We start from the raw sequence: 6100 nt of genomic DNA on the forward strand, positions 1-6100 counted from the left end.
CGGTCAGAAAAGTGTGCCAATAAAGTAGCCATATGAGCTGGTCGTTCCCTAAGTGGTGCGGTAGAAGGCTCCTCATACTGTGGGGGAACATCATCAGGGATGTCCTCAAGATCCTCCTCGTCAATGGCATGCGAGAGACGGTACTGAGGAGGATAGGTCCCACATCGGCGCTCGATCATCCTCATGTGTAACATAGTCGTGATGCCCTGTGGGGACATCTGACCTATCAGGGTAAGCGCTGATGACTGGGCTGCAGTGTTGATGAGGCCCAAGTGTCTGGCAAGGCGAATCACGTAAGGGGCAGATGGAGATCACTCCCTTCCTATGCCGTTAGGTCTGATGGCGAATGGCGAAAGCAATGAAGTAGGCCAAGTCAGTCACGTGTGCATTCACCATGCACCATAAATAGTAGGCGTCGTGGGTGTTGACAATGCCGGTGCTCTCTTTCCTCTTGGTCAAGGTGTATGCCAATATGGTATGGAGATATCATAGGAAATGAGGGAGAGCTGAAACCTTCAAATGGTTGGGGTCGTAGGTGGAAGAGAGTGGTGCCAAAGCCTTCCAGCATAAGGAGAGGGAGATGTGGATATTGTGTGGTAGTGCATTCATGTCTTCCTCCTCCACAAACTCATCGGTGTAAAGTCTCAGAGCAACTTCAAACTCTCGAACACTCATCGCATGAACTAGACTGCCTAATTGGAAGTGAATGGTGCCTAGGTCGTCATTGTTCGTCATCACCACCTGTAAATGAAAAGTAGAGCATAATTCTAAAGTTAGCTCTAAATAAGTAGGCTCGGTAATAGCGAAGAACCGTTCCCATGGGTCTATCGACAGGAGGGCGCGGATGGCATCAGTGAGCTAGACTTGCTCTACGGCAGCCCAGTCGATGCAGTGACCTGTGGTGATGGGTCGTACGCGTAATATCTGAAATAGTTCTTTCTGCGAAGCTTGTGGAAATTCAAGGAACGGGTGCCGAACTTCAGCTGTAGCATGCACCGAGGAAGAACTCGGTCCCCTACGTCTCTTTGAGGATGAGACCGCGGCCTTCTTTCCTCTCGATGACGACATAATGTACCTGAAAATATATGAGCATTGATAGAATCCAAGATACATCAATAGTTAAGCAAGAGGCCCAAAACTAGTATATGCTATTTAGTGACTTAAATAATTCAAATATAGAAAATTCTAAGGCAAATTCTTTACTTGTCTAAAGCAAAATATTACAATATCTATATAAAGCATGTAGAATATTAATGTAGCACTACAAATAGGAAAAATAAAGTTGAGAAAGTGAACCAAAGGCTGTTGATGTCGAGCACAGGCGTGTGACGCGGGGATATAGCCGTGTGGAGGAAAAATAGAAGGTATAGAGAGGGGAAAGTGGGGATTAATGCAATGGGAATGAATTTCAGGGTGGTTTGAGGGTTGGGGAAGTGAGAATCTTGGGAATGGTGGCCAGAATAAGGATTAGGGAGTAGAGAGGAGGAGTTTTCAGCTAGGGTTTTGAAAGGGGGAAGAAGATGAATAGTGGTTTGTTTATATAGGGAAGGTGCACATGGCCTAGGGCCACGCTCGTGTACTCTGAAGGTGAGCTCGTGTTTTTCAAATTTTGCGAGTTAGGTCATGCCTGACTACTATCATATGCCCTTGTGTCTTAAGCGTGTGTCAAACACGACCATGTCACACAACCGTGCCTAGCTTTGTTCACTTCTCCCACGCACGTGTTTTATGGTAGCACGCCCGTGTATTGTTGTACACGGCTGAATGGCACGGGCGTGTCGCATGCCCGTGGTTTTCCACTCCCACGCCCGTGGTCTCCTATCAAGTTCACCCACGGCCATGTCGCACGGTCGTGGGGATTTATCACACCCCGTGTTTTGGGGAAATCATGTCCTGCTTCAACACGGCTGTATCGCACGGCCGTGTCTCTTCCCCTGTTTGGCCATGACTTTAGGCACGCCCATGTGCCTGGCCGTGTGTGCTGAAAAACTTTGTAATTCAAAGACTAAGTTAATTGATTCGAAGTGTGAGAAGTTAAAAATAAAGAAATCAAAATATGTTAGTGCTCGGGTTGCCTCCCGAGAAGCGCTTATTTATAGTCTAAGCTCGACTTACCTCTCCGTTGAATGATCGTGGTGGTTCGAGGAGTTCATACTCCTCGTTCCTGCTGTCAATCTTAAAATAAAGTTTTAATCGGGTGTTGTTTACCTTAAAAGTGCCGAACTTGGGATGGCTCACCTCATCCGTACCAAATGGGAAAATACTGAGTACCGTAAGAGAAATTTCCTCATTTGGTGTGGTAGTGACAATGTGAAGATCAACGGCATCTAGTAAGACTGTATCGCCAACCTTAAGTTGATTAGGAGAGGTATCGAGCTTTTTTTTGCGTAGTTTCTGTTTATCATGTATTCTTGGTTTGTGTTCTCGCCATTCATCTAGCTCCTCTATCAGTAGTCTTCGTTCTTCATGGACATCTTTGTTCTCTTCATGATAGTAGCACACTGTTTCTGTTGTCTTTGTTCAAGGAAGTTCCTGCAAGGATGATTGAATATTAGTTTTCCCATTGACAGCTTTTATAGCATTATCTTGAGTCTTAAAGGTTTTGACTGAGTCGTGTGCTTGGAGTGTTACTGCGTCGTTACCTGCACGAAGTGTTAGCTCTCCTGTGCCTACATTAATAATGGTTCTAGCAATTGCTAAAAATGGTCGTCCTAAAATTAAAGGTACCTCGTTATCCTCATCCATATCTAAGACAACGAAATCTACTGGGTAAATAAATTTATCAATTTTAACAAGAACATCTTCAATAATACCCTTAGAAATCTAACTGTTTTGTCAGCCAATTGTATGCTCATCCTTGTCTGTTTGGGTTTACCGAGACCTAGTCGTTTAAACATTTTATATGGCATAACATTTATACTTGCCCCTAGATTAGCTAAAGCATTATTCACAGATAGACTACCAACTAAGCAAGGAATTGTAAAACTCCCTGGATCTTTCAATTTGCTAGGTAGCTCATTCTTTAGAATAGCTGAGCAGACTGCATTGAGTTCCACATGTGATGTAGTGTCTAATTTCCTTTTATTGCTCAGAAGCTCCTTTAAGAATTTTGCTGAGTTGGGCATCTGCGAAAAAACTTCAATAAAGGGTAAGTTAATATGTAATTTCTTTAAGAGTTTGACAAACTTACAGAATTATTCTTCTGTTCTGTCTTTCGTCATCGCTTTAGGATATGGCACACGAGGTTTATGATTCGTACTTACTTGTTTGGGATCATTATTGTTTACCTTTTCTCGTCCTTTGTTCATCGTGTTGTCTTGCTGAAATTCTGGTTCAGGTGCAATGAATCCTTCCTTATTTTGAGTGCTAATTGCATTGAAGTGTTCCATCGGATTAGGTTCAGTATTACTTGGTAGGCTACCTTGTGGTCATTTGGAGATTAGTTTGGACAGTTGGCTTATTTGAGTTTCGAGTCCTTAGATTGATGCTTGTTGATTCTTAAGTGCTGTCTCGGTATTTTGGAAACAAGTTTCTGACACCGAGATGAATTTAGAAAGCATCTCTTCAAGGTTTAGTTTTTTCTCCTGTTGATAAGGTGGCTGTTGAAGACCCTGAGGGTTTTGTGGCTTTGGATTTCCTTGACCTCCCCAGGAAAAATTTGGATGGTTCCCCAACCTGCATTATAAGTATTACTGTATGGGTTATTTTGATATCTAAAGTTATTATTACCCATACAGTTGACTTGTTCCTCTTCGGTTGTAAGGTTGAAGGATTGATATTCTGTATGCACATCTTCTCCGCTTGAGTCACACCTCATTACTGGATGTACCTGCGTAGAACCAAGTAAATCGTCAATCTTTTTATTGAGAAGTTCTACCTGATTGGAGAGCATGGTGACTGAATCGATGTTATAAACGCCGGCTGTTTTCATTGGCTTTGTCCTCATAACTTGCCACTGATAGTTGTTCAGTGACATCTCCTCTATGAATTCATAGACATCTTCCGGTGTTTTATTGTTGATGGTTCTGCCAACAGCTGCGTCAATCATTTGTCTTGTCGAGGGATTCACACCATTGTAGAACGTTTGAACTTGCAGCCAAAACGGTAACTCATGGTAAGGGCACCTTCTCAGTAAGTCCTTGTATCTCTCTCATGCATCGTAAAATGTTTCTAAATCCATCTGCACAAAAGAAGATATATCATTACGCAATTTAGCATTTTAGCCTGCGAAAAATATTTTAGTAAAAATTTCTCAGTCATTTGTTCTCAAGTAGTGATAGACCCTCGTGATAACGAGTTCAACCACTTTTTAGCTTTGTTTCTTAGTGAAAAGAGAGATAACCGAAGACGAATGACATCATCAGAAATACCATTGATTTTGAATGTATCGTAAAATTTCAGGAAATTTGCTAAGTGCGTGTTGGGATCCTCATCCTGCAAACCATCAAACTGAACAAACTGCTGTATCATCTGAATTGTGTTAGGTTTTAGTTCGAAATTATTCACAGCAATAGCAGGTCTAACTATACTAAACTATACTAGACTCCGTTCCTATTAAAGAAGGTTTAGCATAGCCATACATAGTACGTGGAGCAGGATTTTGATTAATAACAATTGCAAGAGGTAGCTGATTGCCTTGGTTTTCGGCCATCTCTTCGATTGGGGGTTGAGTATCGTCTTTTCGCTTGTTCTCTGTGTATTGTAAACTACGCCTTATTTCTCTTTGATTTCTACGAACTGTGTGATCGATTTCTTCGTCAAAAAGTAATGGTCCTGACGGGTTTCTTCTAGTCATAAACTATAAAAACCTACCAAGAGAGAGAAAAAGCAAATTAATAAATAATAAAATAAAATTGTAAGAAAAATAAATGACTAAAGTAATAAAAATTTAGTGTTCCTAATATTTTAGTTCCCCGGCAACGGCGCCAAAAATTTGATCGCGTAATTCGTAACAAGTAATAAATATTTATAATGAAGATCAAACCTAGACTAACTATTATCACGATGAAAAGGCAAGCGCACCTATCGAACAATAGTATAGTAATGGCAAGACCGAGATATTGTACCCAAGGGAACCAAAAGTACTAGTAATAACTATCTTTTTATTATTTAGCCTAAGAATAGAAGGGTTTGTTTATTAAACTAATTATCTAAACTAATTAACCAATTTAATTAAAGCAAAGAGAAAATTTGGAAAAAGACTTGAAGAAAAGCAATTGATAAAGACGACACCCAAGGAGGAATCCACCTAAATTTCACTTGTTATCTAACTCTGAACCGGACGATTTATTCACTTGACTTGATCCGTGAGACTCCCTAACCTATGCTATTATCCCTTTTGAGACTAATAACGTCTAACCCTCAGTTGAATTAATCGAAATTTTTTTCTTAATTAAAACCCCTAGGGAAGCAGTAAATCACTTTATGGGCTCCCATATTAAGTTTCACCCTAATCCGGTAAAATCTCGTAACCCTATTTCTAGGCGTTCGATCAACTCCGCTTAATTATGCCAAATCTACTCTTAGGCAGGGTCTATTCCTCCTCTGCATAAGCACATCAAATCATGAATTAATACCCAGAATATTAACTCAAGCATTAAAAACACATAATTAAGAACAAATCAAGTATTTATCATACAGTTCAGATAATAATAACAAGATCTATCGTAGGTTTTATCCCCCTTAGGTATCTAAGGGGTTTAGTTCATAATAAAATAAGAGTACATCTCAAAAGTATGAAAATAACAAAACATAAAGAAAACTCTAAAACTCTTGAAGGAATTCTGAGAGCGATCTTCAGTCTTGGAGTAGCTCTGGCTTTTGAGATGGATCGTCTAGTTCCTTCAAGTAATTCCCGGTGTGTGGTTCTGTATTCTAGAAATGTTCTGGAGAGGCGGCCCCCATTCTAGGTCACACTTAGGGTGTTTATATAGGCTTTGGATTGGCTTTCTTCCTCCCTAAGTATCCTTTTCCGTGTAAAATACAACTCTTTGAAAAAGGGACACGCTCGTGTGCCACGATCGTGTGACGTGACTACCAAGCCGTGTTCGATCCGTTGAATTGTACACGGCCGTGTAGGCTCAATGGCCAGGCCGTGTGA

The 6100-nt window shown here is 40.9% G+C and overlaps 1 non-coding gene across 1 annotated transcript; it reads left to right on the top strand.

Moving 5' to 3' along the window:
- The first annotated feature begins 4106 nt into the window (after positions 1 to 4106).
- On the top strand, positions 4107 to 4213 carry LOC128286121 (small nucleolar RNA R71). The gene has a single exon (XR_008276666.1). It is a non-coding gene; the product is annotated as a small nucleolar RNA R71 (small nucleolar RNA).
- The last annotated feature ends 1887 nt before the right edge of the window (positions 4214 to 6100 follow it).

The sequence above is a fragment of the Gossypium arboreum genome, chromosome 12 (assembly GCF_025698485.1).
Source record: "Gossypium arboreum isolate Shixiya-1 chromosome 12, ASM2569848v2, whole genome shotgun sequence".
Classification (NCBI taxonomy): Eukaryota; Viridiplantae; Streptophyta; class Magnoliopsida; order Malvales; family Malvaceae; genus Gossypium; species Gossypium arboreum.